Source organism: Pseudophryne corroboree, unplaced genomic scaffold, assembly GCF_028390025.1.
Source record: "Pseudophryne corroboree isolate aPseCor3 unplaced genomic scaffold, aPseCor3.hap2 scaffold_283, whole genome shotgun sequence".
NCBI classification, from domain to species: Eukaryota; Metazoa; Chordata; class Amphibia; order Anura; family Myobatrachidae; genus Pseudophryne; species Pseudophryne corroboree.
Genome location: NW_026969494.1, coordinates 259304 through 275835, shown reverse-complemented (window position 1 = coordinate 275835; position 16532 = coordinate 259304).

The following is a 16532-nucleotide window of genomic DNA, read 5'->3' as shown; positions in this document are numbered from 1 at the left end:
ACACCTCCTGTAGCTTTCATCTGGGCTGCGCTTCCCTGATAGTGTCAGAGCTTTCATCTGGGCTGCGCTTCCCCGACTCCTCCCTCAAAGGATTATTGGCTGGCTCGCCTGTCTAGCTGGACTCTGGGGCCCTTCATACGATGCCCGTCTAGCTCTTCCTCTGGGGCCACCTCAGGGTACTCTCTCATTTTAGCTTCTCTAAAGGTGGGGTGACAGCGGTCAGACTGTCAGTGGCACTTATACTTCTAGTGCTGGATAACACTGCCCAGGACCCCGCCGCCACTATATGTTTACAGCAGTTACAGCAATGCGTGGCGACGGGTCTCTAATGCCAACGCTTCCATAGCCTTTAGTGCACCCACCGCTCTTTGGGCCAGCTCTGGCTAGCCTGCCCTGTGTCAGCTGCCTCACCCAAGTCCCACCGCCAATGTTCACAGCGCTACAGCTCTAGGCGGCAGTAGGACTTCAGTCGAGTAGCGCTAACAGAGGGATCAGCAGTCTGACTCGCCACTGGCGGGAAGCATCTTTTATACGCTTTCCTCCAACGGCAGGCGGGGACCCTCTTTGCACATGGGCCACTTTTACCGGCGCGAAACCCCTCTGCACATGGCCTACCTTTACCGGCGCGTGGAACCCTCTGCCCCCGGCCCATATTATTACCAGCGCGCGGATCTCCCTTTGTCTCTTTTTCACTCAGCCATCAATAAACGGCACGCGCAGTCTGCTTCCCTTTTCCTCTCACACTGCACTGCACCTCCTGTATACCCAGTACACCTTTCCTATAATATATATATATATATATATACACACACGTTAAGCATGTAGGTACCATCATGGGCATTACAATATATATTATATTCTCTAAAATAAATATACATGTATTACAATTCATATATTTACAACATAAGAAAATAACCTATAACCATGTTACAGAGGAACAGGGACAGGGAGAGTATAGAAAAGATATCTTGGGGAGAACATACATTTTAATAGGATTGATTCTACCTATCCAGGAGATTAAATGTTTTCTCCAAGGTAGAATACTCTGAGAAATCTCTTTAAATAAGGGGGGGGGGGGGGGGTAGTTTGCTTCGTAAAGAGAGTGATAAGATTTGTTGATATGAATGCTTAGGTATTTGATGGAGGTATGACGCCAAGTGAAGGCAAAGTTGGATTTAAGAAGAGTCAGTGTGTCAGTTGGGATATGTAGGGGGAGAGCTTCTGATTTATCATTGTTAACTTTATAGCCGGATAGGTCCCCATAGAAAGTTAGTTCTTTGAAAAGGTTAGGCAGGAAAATGAATGCATTAGTAAGAGTAAGAAGTACATTGTCAGAAAAAAGGGAGCGTTTATACTGTGATTCTTTAATGGTGAAGTCTGAAATATCAGGTTTAAGATGAATATGACAGGCTAGAGGTTCAATTATCAAAGTGAATATAAGAGGTGACAGGGGGCAACCTTGACATGTGCCATTAGTGATAGGAAAAGAATTCCGTTTGTTAGGACCAAGGTAGAGGGGTTATGGTAAAGTGCTGTAATGTCATGGAGGAATTCACCTTGAAAACCAAGGCCACGGAGAGTTAGATTAAGAAACAAGAACAGTCAACTTCATTATTATAACAGTGAGAGTTGTTTCAGCAGTATGTTTCCTCTGCATCTAAGGACAACTATAAGGGCTCAGATTTGCAAGAGAGAGGTGTTACAGAATATTAAAAAGCTTTTTGCAGAATAAAGCCCACGTGATCCATTATGACTAAACTAGGAAGTAGAGAGCTCTATCTATTAGTTAGTAATTTAGCATATATTTTGATATAATTAAAAAGTTATATTTGGCAATAATTTTCATAAAGAAGTATTGATAATTAGTAGAGATGAGCGGGTTCGGTTCCTCGGAATCCGAACCCGCCCGAACTTCAGCCTTCTTTGCACGGGTCCGAGCAGACTCGGATCCTCCCGCCTTGCTCGGTTAACCCGAGCGCGCCCGAACGTCATCATCCCGCTGTCGGATTCTAGCGAGACTCGGATTCTATATAAGGAGCCGCGCGTCGCCGCCATTTTCACACGTGCATTGAGATTGATAGGGAGAGGACGTGGCTGGCGTCCTCTCCGTTTAGTTAGTTAGTTGATCTGATTGCTAATTATTTGCTACTGCTTAGCTTATTGTGGGGAGGATTGGGGAGCAGCTGTTAGGAGGAGTACAGTCAGTGCAGAGTTTTGCTAGTTTTTTTTTATCCGTTCTCTGCCTGAAAAAAACACTCCATACCATATCTGACTGTGCTCAGCCTCAGTGTGCTGCATGATATATCTATCTATCTATGTATATCTGACTGTGCTGAGTGCTCACTGCTCACACAGCTTAATTGTGGGGGAGACTGGGGAGCAGTTATAGCATGAGTGCAGTGCACACTTTTGCTGCCAGTGTGACCACCAGTATATTGTCTGCCTGAAAAAGTTAAACACTCCTGTGGATTTTTTTTTTTATATTCTATAAACGCATTCTGCTGACAGTGTCCAGCAGGTCGGTCATTCATTATATTATATAAATATTTACCTACAGTAGTGTTATATTTTTTTTTTCATCTCTATCATCTTTATCAACTCTATATTAGCAGACGCAGTACGGTAGTCCACGTCTGTAGCTAGTGCTACCTCTGTGTCGTGACTACTAGTGCTCGGCCAATATTGTAAATAATATACCTCTACCTGTGTGGTGTTTAATTTTTTCTATCTTCATTCATACTAGTCTAGTACTAGTTAGTTTAGCAGTCTGCTGACAGCGTCCAGAAGGTCCGTCATTATATTATATATACCTACAGTAGTGATATATATATATATTTTTTTATCATTATCATCTCTATACTAGCAGACACAGTACGGTAGTCCATGGCTGTAGCTACCTCTGTGTCGTCAGTGCTCGTCCATAATTGTATACCTACCTGTGGTGGGTTTTTTTTTCTATCTTCTTCATACTAGTAGTTTAGCAGTCTGCTGACAGTGTCCACCAGGTCCGTAATTATATTATATACCTACAGTAGTAATATATTTATTATATTATCTATACTAGCAGACGCAGTACGGTAGGCCACGGCTGTACCTACCTCTGTGTCGTCACTCGTCACTCGTCCATAATTGTATACCTACCTGTGGTGGGGTTTTTTTTTCTATCTTCTTCATACTAGTAGTTTAGCAGTCTGCTGACAGTGTCCACCAGGTCCGTCATTATATTATATACCTACAGTAGTAATATATTTATTATATTATCTATACTAGCAGATGCAGTACGGTAGGCCACGGCTGTACCTACCTCTGTGTCGTCACTCATCACTCGTCCATAATTGTATACCTACCTGTGGTGGTTATTTTTTTCTATCTTCTTCATACTAGTAGTTTAGCAGTCTGCTGACAGTGTCCACCAGGTCCGTCATTATATTATATACCTACAGTAGTAATATATTTATTATATTATCTATACTAGCAGACGCAGTACGGTAGGCCACGGCTGTACCTACCTCTGTGTCGTCACTCGTCACTCGTCCATAATTGTATACCTACCTGTGGTGGTTTTTTTTTTCTATCTTCTTCATACTAGTAGTTTAGCAGTCTGCTAACAGTGTCCACCAGGTCCGTCATTATATTATATATCTACAGTAGTAATATATTTATTATATTATCTATACTAGCAGACGCAGTACGGTAGGCCACGGCTGTACCTAACTCTGTGTCGTCACTCGTCACTCGTCCATAATTGTATATTATATATAACTACAGTAGTTATATATATTTTTTTTTTATATCATTAATTATCAACTCTATATTAGCAGACGCAGTACGGTAGTCCACGTCTGTAGCTAGTGCTACCTCTGTGTCGTGACTACTAGTGCTCGGCCAATATTGTAAATAATATACCTCTACCTGTGTGGTGTTTAATTTTTTCTATCTTCATTCATACTAGTCTAGTACTAGTTAGTTTAGCAGTCTGCTGACAGCGTCCAGAAGGTCCGTCATTATATTATATATACCTACAGTAGTGATATATATATATATTTTTTTATCATTATCATCTCTATACTAGCAGACACAGTACGGTAGTCCATGGCTGTAGCTACCTCTGTGTCGTCAGTGCTCGTCCATAATTGTATACCTACCTGTGGTGGGTTTTTTTTTCTATCTTCTTCATACTAGTAGTTTAGCAGTCTGCTGACAGTGTCCACCAGGTCCGTAATTATATTATATACCTACAGTAGTAATATATTTATTATATTATCTATACTAGCAGACGCAGTACGGTAGGCCACGGCTGTACCTACCTCTGTGTCGTCACTCGTCACTCGTCCATAATTGTATACCTACCTGTGGTGGGGTTTTTTTTTCTATCTTCTTCATACTAGTAGTTTAGCAGTCTGCTGACAGTGTCCACCAGGTCCGTCATTATATTATATACCTACAGTAGTAATATATTTATTATATTATCTATACTAGCAGATGCAGTACGGTAGGCCACGGCTGTACCTACCTCTGTGTCGTCACTCATCACTCGTCCATAATTGTATACCTACCTGTGGTGGTTATTTTTTTCTATCTTCTTCATACTAGTAGTTTAGCAGTCTGCTGACAGTGTCCACCAGGTCCGTCATTATATTATATACCTACAGTAGTAATATATTTATTATATTATCTATACTAGCAGACGCAGTACGGTAGGCCACGGCTGTACCTACCTCTGTGTCGTCACTCGTCCATAATTGTATACCTACCTGTGGTGGTTTTTTTTTTCTATCTTCTTCATACTAGTAGTTTAGCAGTCTGCTAACAGTGTCCACCAGGTCCGTCATTATATTATATATCTACAGTAGTAATATATTTATTATATTATCTATACTAGCAGACGCAGTACGGTAGGCCACGGCTGTACCTAACTCTGTGTCGTCACTCGTCACTCGTCCATAATTGTATATTATATATAACTACAGTAGTTATATATATTTTTTTTTTATATCATTAATTATCATCTCTATACTAGCAGACGCAGTACAGTAGTCCACGGCTGTAGCTACCTCTGTGTCTTCAGTCACTCGTCATCCATAAGTATACTAGTATCCATCCATCTCCATTGTTTACCTGAGGTGCCTTTTAGTTGTGCCTATTAAAATATAGAGAACAAAAATGTTGAGGTTTCAAAAATAGGGAAAGATCAAGATCCACTTCCACCTCGTGCTGAAGCTGCTGCCACTAGTCATGGCCGAGACGATGAAATTCCATCAACGTCGTCTGCCAAGGCCGATGCCCAATGTCATGGTACAGAGCATGTAAAATCCAAAACACAAAAGATCAGTAAAAAAAGGACTCAAAAATCTAAATTAAAATCGTCAGAGGAGAAGCGTAAACTTGCCAATATGCCATTTACCACACGGAGTGGCAAGGAATGGCTGAGGCCCTGGCCTATGTTTATGGCTAGTGGTTCAGCTTCACATGAGGATGGAAGCACTCAGCCTCTCGCTAGAAAAATGAATAGACTTAAGCTGGCAAAAGCACAGCAAAGAACTGTGCGTTCTTCGAAATCACAAATCCACAAGGAGAGTCCAATTGTGTCGGTTGCGATGCCTGACCTTCCCAACACTGGACGTGAAGAGCATGCGCCTTCCACCATTTGCACGCCCCCTGCAAGTGCTGGAAGGAGCACCCACAGTCCAGTTCCTGATAGTCAGATTGAAGATGTCAGTGTTGAAGTACACCAGAATGAGGAGGATATGGGTGTTGCTGGCGCTGGGGAGGAAATTGACAAGGAGGATTCTGATGGTGAGGTGGTTTGTTTAAGTCAGGCACCCGGGGAGACACCTGTTGTCCGTGGGAGGAATATGGCCATTGACATGCCTGGTGAAAATACCAAAAAAAATCAGCTCTTCGGTGTGGAAGTATTTCAACAGAAATGCGGACAACAGGTGTCAAGCCGTGTGTTGCCTTTGTCAAGCTGTAATAAGTAGGGGTAAGGACGTTAACCACCTCGGAACATCCTCCCTTATACGTCACCTGCAGCGCATTCATCATAAGTCAGTGACAAGTTCAAAAACTTTGGGCGACAGCGGAAGCAGTCCACTGACCAGTAAATCCCTTCCTCTTGTAACCAAGCTCACGAAAACCACCCCACCAACTCCCTCAGTGTCAATTTCCTCCTTCCCCAGGAATGCCAATAGTCCTGAAGGCCATGTCACTGGCAATTCTGACGAGTCCTCTCCTGCCTGGGATTCCTCCGATGCATCCTTGAGTGTAACGCCTACTGCTGCTGGCGCTGCTGTTGTTGCTGCTGGGAGTCGCTGGTCATCCCAGAGGGGAAGTCATAAGACCACTTTTACTACTTCCACCAAGCATTTGACTGTCCAACAGTCCTTTGCGAGGAAGATGAAATATCACAGCAGTCATCCTGCTGCAAAGCAGATAACTGAGGCCTTGGCAACCTGGGCGGTGAGAAACATGGTTCCGGTACCATCATTACTTCAGAGCCAACTATAGACTTGATTGAGGTACTGTGTCCCTGTTACCAAATACCATCTAGGTTCCATTTCTCTAGGCAGGCGATACCGAAAATGTACACAGACCTCAGAAAAAGACTCACCAGTGTCCTAAAAAATGCAGTTGTACCCAATGTCCACTTAACCACGGACATGTGGACATGTGGAGCAGGGCAGACTCAAGACTATATGACTGTGACAGCCCACTGGGTAGATGTATTGACTCCCGCCGCAAGAACAGCAGCGGCGGCACCAGTAGCAGCATCTCGCAAACGCCAACTCTTTCCTAGGCAGGCTACGCTTTGTATCACCGCTTTCCAGAATACGCACACAGCTGAAAACCTCTTACGGCAACTGAGGAAGATCATCGCAGAATGGCTTACCCCAATTGGACTCTCCTGTGGATTTGTGGCATCGGACAACGCCAGCAATATTGTGTGTGCATTACATCTGGGCAAATTCCAGCACGTCCCATGTTTTGCACATACCTTGAATTTGGTGGTGCAGAATTATTTAAAAAACGACAGGGGCATGCAAGAGATGCTGTCGGTGGCCAGAAGAATTGCGGGCCACTTTCGGCATACAGGCACCACGTACAGAAGACTGGAGCAACACCAAAAACGCCTGAACCTGCCCACCCATCATCTGAAGCAAGAAGTGGTAACGAGGTGGAATTCAACCCTCTATATGCTTCAGAGGATGGAGGAGCGGCAAAAGGCCATTCAAGCCTATACATCTGACCACGATATAGGCAAAGGAGGTGGAATGCACCTGTCTCAAGCGCAGTGGAGAATGATTTCAACGTTGTGCAAGGTTCTGCAACCTTTTGAACTTGCCACACGTGAAGTCAGTTCAGACACTGCCAGCCTGAGTCAGGTCATTCCCCTCATCAGGCTTTTGCAGAAGAAGCTGGAGACATTGAAGGAGGAGCTAAGACAGAGCGATTCCGCTAGGCATGTGGGACTTGTGGATGGAGCCCTTCATTCGCTTAACCAGGATCCACGGGTGGTCAATCTGTTGAAATCAGAGCACACACATTTTGGCCACCGTGCTAGATCCTAGATTTAAAACCTACGTTGTATCTCTCTTTCCGGCAGACACAAGTCTGCAGGGGTTCAAAGACCTGCTGGTGAGAAAATTATCAAGTCAAGTGGAACTTGATCGGTCAACAGCTCCTCCTTCACATTCTCCTGCAATTGGGGGTGCGAGGAAAAGGCTCAGAATTCCGAGCCTACCCGCTGGCGGTGATGCAGGGCAGTATGGGGCGAGTGCTGACATCTGGTCCGGACTGAAGGACCTGCCAACGATTACGGACATGTCGTCTACTGTCACTGCATATGATTCTCTCACCATTGAAAGAATGGTGGAGGATTATATGAGTGACTGCATCCAAGTAGGCACGTCAGACAGTCCGTACGTATACTGGCAGGAAAAAGAGGCAATTTGGAGGCCCTTGCACAAACTGTCTTTATTCTACCTAAGTTGCCCTCCCACAAGTGTGTACTCCGAAAGAGTGTTTAGTGCCGCCGCTCACCTTGTCAGCAATCGGCGTATGATGTTACTTCCAGAAAATGTGGAGAAGATGATGGCCCTCATTCCGAGTTGATCGGTCGCAAGGTGATTTTAGCAGAGTTACACACGCTAAGCCGCCGCCTACTGGGAGTGAATCTTAGCTTCTTAAAATTGCGAACGATGTATTCGCAATATTGCGATAACAAACTACTTAGCAGTTTCAGAGTAGCTCCACACTTACTCGGCATCTGCGATCAGTTCAGTGCTTGTCGATCCTGGTTTGACGTCACAAACACACCCAGCGTTCGCTCAGACACTCCCCCGTTTCTCCGGCCACTCCTGCGTTTTTCCCGGAAACGGTAGCGTTTTCATCCACACGCCCCTAAAACGCCGTGTTTCCGCCCAGTAACACCCATTTCCTGTCAATCACACTACGTTCGCCGGCGCGATGAAAAAGCCGTGAGTAAAAATACTATCTTCATTGTAAAATTACTTGGCGCAGTCGCAGTGCGAATATTGCGCATGCGTACTAAGCGGATTTTCACTGCGATGCGATGAAAAAGAACGAGCGAACAACTCGGAATGAGGGCCCATGTTCATTAAAATGAATTATAATCAATTCCTCCGTGGAGACATTCACCAGCAGCAATTGCCTCCAGAAAGTACACAGGGAGCTGAGATGGTGGATTCCAGTGAAGACGAATTGATAATCTGTGAGGAGGGGGATGTACACGGTGATGAATCGGAGGATGCTGATGAGGTGGACATCTTGCCTCTGTAGAGCCAGTTTGTGCAAGGAGAGATTAATTGCTTCTTTTTTGGTGGGGGTCCAAACCAAGCCGTCATTTCAGTCACAGTCGTGTGGCAGACCTGTCACTGAAATGATGGGTTAGTTAAAGTGTGCATGTCCTGTTTATACAACATAAGGGTGGGTGGGAGGGCCCAAGGACAATTCCATCTTGCACCTCTTTTTTCTTTAATTTTTCTTTACGTCATGTGCTGTTTGGGGAGTATTGCAGTGCCACTCCTAGATGGGCCAGGTGTTTGTGTCGGCCACTTGGGTCGCTGAGCTTAGTCACACAGCTACCTCATTGCTCCTCTTTTTTTCTTTGCGTCATGTGCTGTTTGGGAGTAGTTTTTGGAAGGGCCATCCTGCGTGACACTGCAGTGCCACTCCTAGATGGGCCAGGTGTTTGTGTCGGCCACTTGGGTCGCTGAGCTTAGTCACACAGCTACCTCATTGCGCCTCTTTTTTTCTTTGCGTCATGTGCTGTTTGGGGAGTGTTTTTTGGAAGGGCCATCCTGTGTGACACTGCGGTGCCACTCCTAGATGGGCCAGGTGTTTGTGTCGGCCACTTGGGTCGCTGAGCTTAGTCATCCAGCGACCTCGGTGCAAATTTTAGTACTAAAAATAATATTGTGAGGTGTGAGGTGTTCAGAATATACTGAAAATGAGTGGAAATTATGGTTATTGAGGTTAATAATACTTTGGGATCAAAATGACCCCCAAATTCTATGATTTAAGCTGTTTTTTAGGGTTTTTTGAAAAAAACACCCGAATCCAAAACACACCCGAATCCGACAAAAAAAATTCGGTGAGGTTTTGCCAAAACGTGTTCGAACCCAAAACACGGCCGCGGAACCGAACCCAAAACCAAAACACAAAACCCGAAAAATTTCCGGTGCACATCTCTAATAATTAGGCACAAGAGGAGAATAATATTAAGAATTTTTACAAATGCTGAGCACTCAATAAAATTATTACAATTGTATTAGCAGCTCCCAATAGATGATCTGGAGTATCACCTCAATACAGAATAATGTTACGAAATTATGAGAGCATGGATACAATTATCATATAAATTTATATATCTACATTTTGTTTATGCTTGCGTGTAGAGACACACTAATATATTATTGGTATCACTGTTCATTAGATGTCACTGTCTGTGTGTATCCTGAATGGATATTGTCATTTGTATAATAATAAAAGTGGATAATTGTCTCAGGATGGACGCATGCCTGATTCCCTTTGGTGCTATATGTATAAAAGTGATCGTTTTCTCTAAAAGATGTTTATACATTTTTGTATTTAAAATGATAATGTCATCAGATCATTCTTTTGATATATAGGGGGACATTTACTTAGCAGTGATAAGAGCGGAGAAGTGAGCCAGTGGAGCAGTTGCCCCATCAACCAATAAGCACTTTAAGTAACATGTATAATTTGCATACTATTTGCATACTATAAAATGATACAGAGCTGCTGATTGGTTGATAGGGCCAATTCTCCACTCTTATCACTGCTTAGTAAATGCCCCCCATAGTTTCATATTTCTATACATAAAAATGATTCTGGTGAAAAATATTAAAATCAAAGATATGTATAATATCTTAGTATATCAGGAGTGTAATATTGTTATGGAGGAAAATAATTTTCAATAATGGTAGATAAACTCCTTGATAATGGCTCCCTTGGTATTTGTAATGGTTGTGCTATTGAAGCTTCTTTCTCTGGTAGGTGGTCTTGCAAAAATTGTTGTTCTAATTAGTAGAATAGGTATAGAGGTAAGGCCAATGTTTTCTCCACCACTTCTGCTGTTTGTTGATGATTGGAGTAATTTGCATACTATAAAAATAGGGTACAACAAGGCGAACTGAGTGTCACTGGCGCTTGATCGATAGGATGTGAGTACTATTTCCAACAGCAATTATCACCACAATTCCCCATAAATTTTACTTTATCGCTAAGTAGCGGGTACTACCATGTGGTGGAAAGGTATAAAATGGCAATCAAATCACAATGTAAACCAAAAGGATTACAAATTTATTCACAAACATAAATACTAAAAATACATGACCGATATAAGTGCAAAGTGAACTGAATGCTTCCACAAAGTGGCTGGTGCTTAGTATTGACAGGAAAGAAGCTCTCACCCTCTCCCTGTATTGCGGTGGGCTAGCTTATGAAATAAGCTGATGTGGTCCTAGGCTGAAATAGCCAAGCACCACCGCAAACAGTTTTTCAGCATCAGATCCCCTTCAGTCCACATGTATCAGTCCTCAGTCCAAGACAACGCGTTTCGGTTCCCAAGAACCTTTCTCAAGAATCCAATTTTATAAGCTAGCCCACCGCAATACAGGGAGAGGGTGAGAGCTTCTTTCCTGTCAATACTAAGCACCAGCCACTTTGTGGAAGCATTCAGTTCACTTTGCACTTATATCGGTCATGTATTTTTAGTATTTATGTTTGTGAATAAATTTGTAATCCTTTGGGTTTACATTGTGATTTGATTGCCATTTTATACCTTTCCACCACATGGTAGTACCCGCTACTTAGCGATAAAGTAAAATTTATGGGGAATTGTGGTGATAATTGCTGTTGGAAATAGTACTCACATCCTATCGATCAAGCGCCAGTGACACTCAGTTCGCCTTGTTGTACCCTCTTGTATCATTGGGAATTGATGTTTTCTTCCCCCCATTGAACAGGGTGTCTGGGCAGCTTGCTTTGATTTTACTGCGCACATCTGATACTGCACCCACTCGTTCTATACTATAAAAAGATACAGAGCTGCTGATTGGTTGATAGGGCCTCTTCTCCACTCATCACTGCTTAGTAAATGACCCCCATATTTTCATATTTCTATACATAAAAATGATTCTGTCTAGAGCTGGGCTTGAACCCATGACCCTGTGCTTACTGGACTCTAATATTAGTCTGCTGAGCCACGGCTCCTATGTGTTTTCAAGTGCGTCCTTTCAATTACTGATCTGTGCATGCTTCTGTCAGAATTTACACCTTGTAATGCAACTTGCATTACAAGGTGCGAGTTTAGCCACTAGTTTAGGTGTCTGTATTTTTGCCAAATATCGCATGCAGGTAGAGTTTTTTTACTAAAAACTCACACTGCATTACATTTGCAAGTTTTGGCACCAACTCGCACCTTCTGAAAGTGTGAGAAGATGTAAGTTGGAATTAGTCTAAAAACTCACACTGCATTATATCTGCCCCCATATGTGAATTAGCCCCAGTGTGCATGACTATTTAGCCATGATCACATCACATGTCTAAGTCACAAGACTTAAAGATCGGGCTGATTAGACTGTAGTTGCATGTAGGATTGCATGCCCAATCCTGTCACTGTGTTATTTGAGTGTCACAGTGCTGTGTGGCTGTACAGTACGTAGCTAAGGAGAAATTCATACCTTATCATATTGACTGTGGTTTCTCTTCTATGACCTTTATCTTGGTATCTTCCATAAAACCTACTCTGGTTTGGAGTCCACATGTTGAGTAACCTCTTTGCTCATGTTCATGATGCACCTACCAACTTGTAGGCATTTGCCATTAAATGCTTATGAGCACCTATACTAAACACCAACAGTGTGAGCCTTCAGATGAAATTGCTGTCACATCTCTGCCAATACCAGAATGTTTTAGGTTGGGCAGCTGTGTATAGGTACCAGGGTTTCTTTTCAGATAGAAGAAACTGTTTATTCATTCAGATGTGAGGTATAAGGCGTACTTAGAACCCTGAGACCATTTTAAACCCAGAAGTTGAGATAAGAATCACCTCCTTCCCTTTAAGAAATAAGTGATTGACACTTGTATGTGGTTCTGTTCCCTAAGGATCCTATTGGGGATGAGGCGTGGAGTTTTTTATAGTGATATTGGGGTTTGGCAGATTGTATCATTATTTTTTCCTCTAGAAATTTTCTCATGTTCTCCTTCTATCCTGATTTTTTTTATGTTGTTGTCCTGTTGTTTGTTGGTGGCTAAAAGAGAGTATGTTTATTTGTGAGCTCTCTCACCACAAATGATGATGTGTTAAGACATTATTGTCCTGGGACTTGGATGCTGCCTATATGCGTATGCCAGTGGTTCCCAAACTTTTTTGCGTTATGGCGCCCTAGAGTATCAGAATTTTTTTCTCGGCACCCCTAGGACAAAAATTTCTTATTGAGAAATTTAGAAAGAAATATTAAATTAAGTAGATCGTGTTTATATGTTATCCTTAGGCTCAGTTGTGTGGTGAGGGACAAGATTTGCTTCTGTTTGTCCCCATATTTTATGACTGGCAGCCACCAGCACTGGTTTTGCCTATTATATTGACCATAAATAATTTGAATTGGTACTGGACCACCAACCCAGGGCACCCCTGCAAGTGTCCCGAGGCACCCCAGAGAGCCACGGCACACAGTTTGGGAACCACTGGCGTATGCTATTGTTAACTGTGAGATAGGTAAACACCCGCTGTGATGATCTGGCTTGGAGCTGACGTCAGGAACCCTCCTCTGCAACAGCTTGGCACACCTGCTTTTTTCTGGACACTCCCCGAAAACGGTGAGTTGCTGCAGAATTTAGGGCCTTGTTTAGAGATGGACACAGCCTCTGTATTCGCATGCAGCGGCTGCTACAATCGGGTTTGCACATGCTCTCTGGCCATAGTGTACATGTGCGACCAATCACCATTGTATAGCGATTGAAAGCCACAGGCATTGTGTGTGGGGGGAAGAACTATGTTGCAGCATTTATAGGAATGTGGTCTGGACAATGCAGTGTTTTCAGGGCAGCTGCATGATGTCACACGCAGCCGCTCCGAGAAAGAAAATAGTGCTGGACTGCGTGCCAGCACAGCCAGGCTGCACATGCAGGGGTCGTCCTCAAAGTGACTTATCATCAGTTATATAAAGCTAGATACAGATTTTTTTTCTTAGAAGGGTAAACACTGATTTACAGTAATACTGTACTTACAGTACAGGGCATTTATGCTGCCATGCAGCTAGTACCTTGGACGGGTTAGGTATACATGACCGGCGGTCAGGAGTGGATGTGCTGCGTCCAGACTCCAGACAAATGGCTATGCTGTGTTCATACAAGTGGCTGTGCTGCATCCAGACTCCATACAAGTGGATGTGCTGTATACAGACTCCAGACAAATGGCTATGCTATGTCCATACCAGTGGTTGTGCTGTGTCCATACAAATAGTGTGCTGTGTCAATCTAAAGTGCCTGTGCTGTGTCCATTAAGTGGCTGTGCTGTGTCCATTAAGTGGCTATGCTGCATCCATCCACCAGTGCTGTGTCCATCCTCAACTGCAGCACTATGTCCATCCACAAGCTGTGTCCAGCTCCCAGTCTAACTCTGACACAAAGTGGAGCTGCACTGACCTACTGCATTCACATATAAGCACTACAGTGTGTATTGTCAGTTTCCAAAAAATGTAAAAATTATTATTTTACATTTGTACTACCTGTGTGCCCTGTACCCCAGAGTGCTTGTTCACATACATATACAAGAAGTCTGAGTCAAACTGCGAGTTAAAAATATATAATAACTATATTGCTCTTTTGTTTGTACTGTTCTGGCACACTGTGCTCCTGTGCATTTATTATTCCTGTACATACAACCCTTTGAATTGCCGCAGTGTAAGTTGTGTTGCAAAGTAAAAAATAAATACAGTATATTGTCCTATTGTTTGTACTGTTCTGTGTGCTGTAGCTCGCTGCAGCCTTTGACCTTAACTAGAAGGAAACAATAATGTGAGCTATGAGGTAGTTAAAATTGACTGGAAATTACTGGAAATTAAAGTTTTTGAGGTTAATAATACTGTAGGAACGAAAAGGCCCACATTACAGTATGTGATTTAATTTTTTTGTACATTTTTGAAAAAAATACAAAACCAAACCCAATCATAGCATTTTAGCAAAACCAAAACCGTATGACAAAAATTAAAACCAAAACCAGAAAAAATATTCCAGTTAGCGCTGCTGAGTGCCATTCAGGACTCTGTGGGTAAGTCGTTATTTATGGCCATAACTATGTGAAGAATCTCGCTCAAAATGCTAAATTTTATTGCAATGATCATTGTTAATAAATTGGTAGTGTTTGAATTGTGCACCTGCAACCTTGTCTTTGTATGCACTAATCTCCCTTCACCAATTTCAAAACAGAACTTCTACACATGACTCTAGTATCTTATCAGCAGTCAGGGCACCCTACATTATTCTCTTCCTGGCCACTACTCATTGCCAGTACAACTTCTGCTTTATACATCCTGCTAATTTCCAGTATGCAGTATCAAGAGTTTGGCTCCAGAGTTCAGTGAGTTCCATTAGCTGCTGTCTGTTTCCATAGCCTTATCTAGACCTGCTGAGCACTATTCATAGACTTCTGTGCATTGTTGAATGCTTCAAGTTCCAATCTGTCCTGCTGAATATCATTGAGGACTCCTGTTAAAGCTGTTTATTTCTCAAGTGCTAGTGAGCCCGGTTGATTACTATACATGGTACGTAGTTAGCACACTAATTGTTGGGATCCTGACAGTCACAATACAGATGCCAGTCACAATACAGAAGCCAGATGCACCATACTGCCGCCGGTTTACTCAGTTGATTCCCACTCTATGGGTGTCCATGACGCCCATAGAGGGAGAATAGAGCCCCTGCAAGGGGCTTAGTTGCGCTTATCCCCCTGCCGGCATTCTACTGCTTGAGTGCCGATGTCGGTATACTGACATTAGGCATCCCATGCAATGGTGATTCATACCAATCCCCCATACACAGTCTCCTGTGCATTATGTACAGGCCTGGTGATGGGGGGGGGGGTCAAAGGGGACAACTCTATGGGGCCCTGAGGGACAAAGGGGCCCCATGGATCAGGGATAGATAAAAACTAGGGTTGCACCAACCTCCACTACTCCCTGCTTTCCAGTGGTTGTTATACAGCAAAGCAACAAAATCGGCTGCTTATGTTCTGGCAGGAGCTACTGTAGGAGCCCGCCGACTGGGCTGAATATTCATGCTGGTAATTTTTTTCTATATGCAGCCAAGGTGCACTCTGCGCTTTCTCTTTGGGGCGGCAGTAGCCGGCGGGCATTAGGACCCAACGCCACTGTGCAGCAAGCCACAACCTCTGACCCAGTGCATAGCTTCCTGTGCACTTGCTCTACATTGTCCTGCGCGCCTCCCCACTGTGTGCACTAGGGCAACGAGCCAGTGCTGAGGATCGTCATTCAGTTACAGTACAGTATCTCCACAGGCTTGACTGCGGGAAAGCATGTGCTGCCAGCCTGCATGCCAGGACTCAGGTAAGACACCAGTAGAACACTTATCTTGACTGGACAGAGTACATACAGTATATCACTGTCACACTGTACTGAATAGTCCATTATGTAGTGCTGGTCCTACATATCTGTGTAACTATTTAGTGTACTGTAATGATTAATGCAGTATATAGGGAGGGGGATGTAATGACTTAATGCAGCATATAGGGGGATGCAGTGCAGCGTATTGTAGTGTAGTCATGTAGTGCAGCATAGTCGGTGGTTGTAGTGATGTATTGCAGTGTATTCGGGGGGTGTAGTGATGTAGTGCAGCGTATTGGGGGGTGTAGCACAGTGATGTAGTGTAGCGTATTGAGGGGTGTAGTGATGTAGTGCAGCATTTAAATAGGCATAGTGATGTAATGCAGTGTATTGGGGGTGTAGTGTAGTGATGTAGTGCAGCAT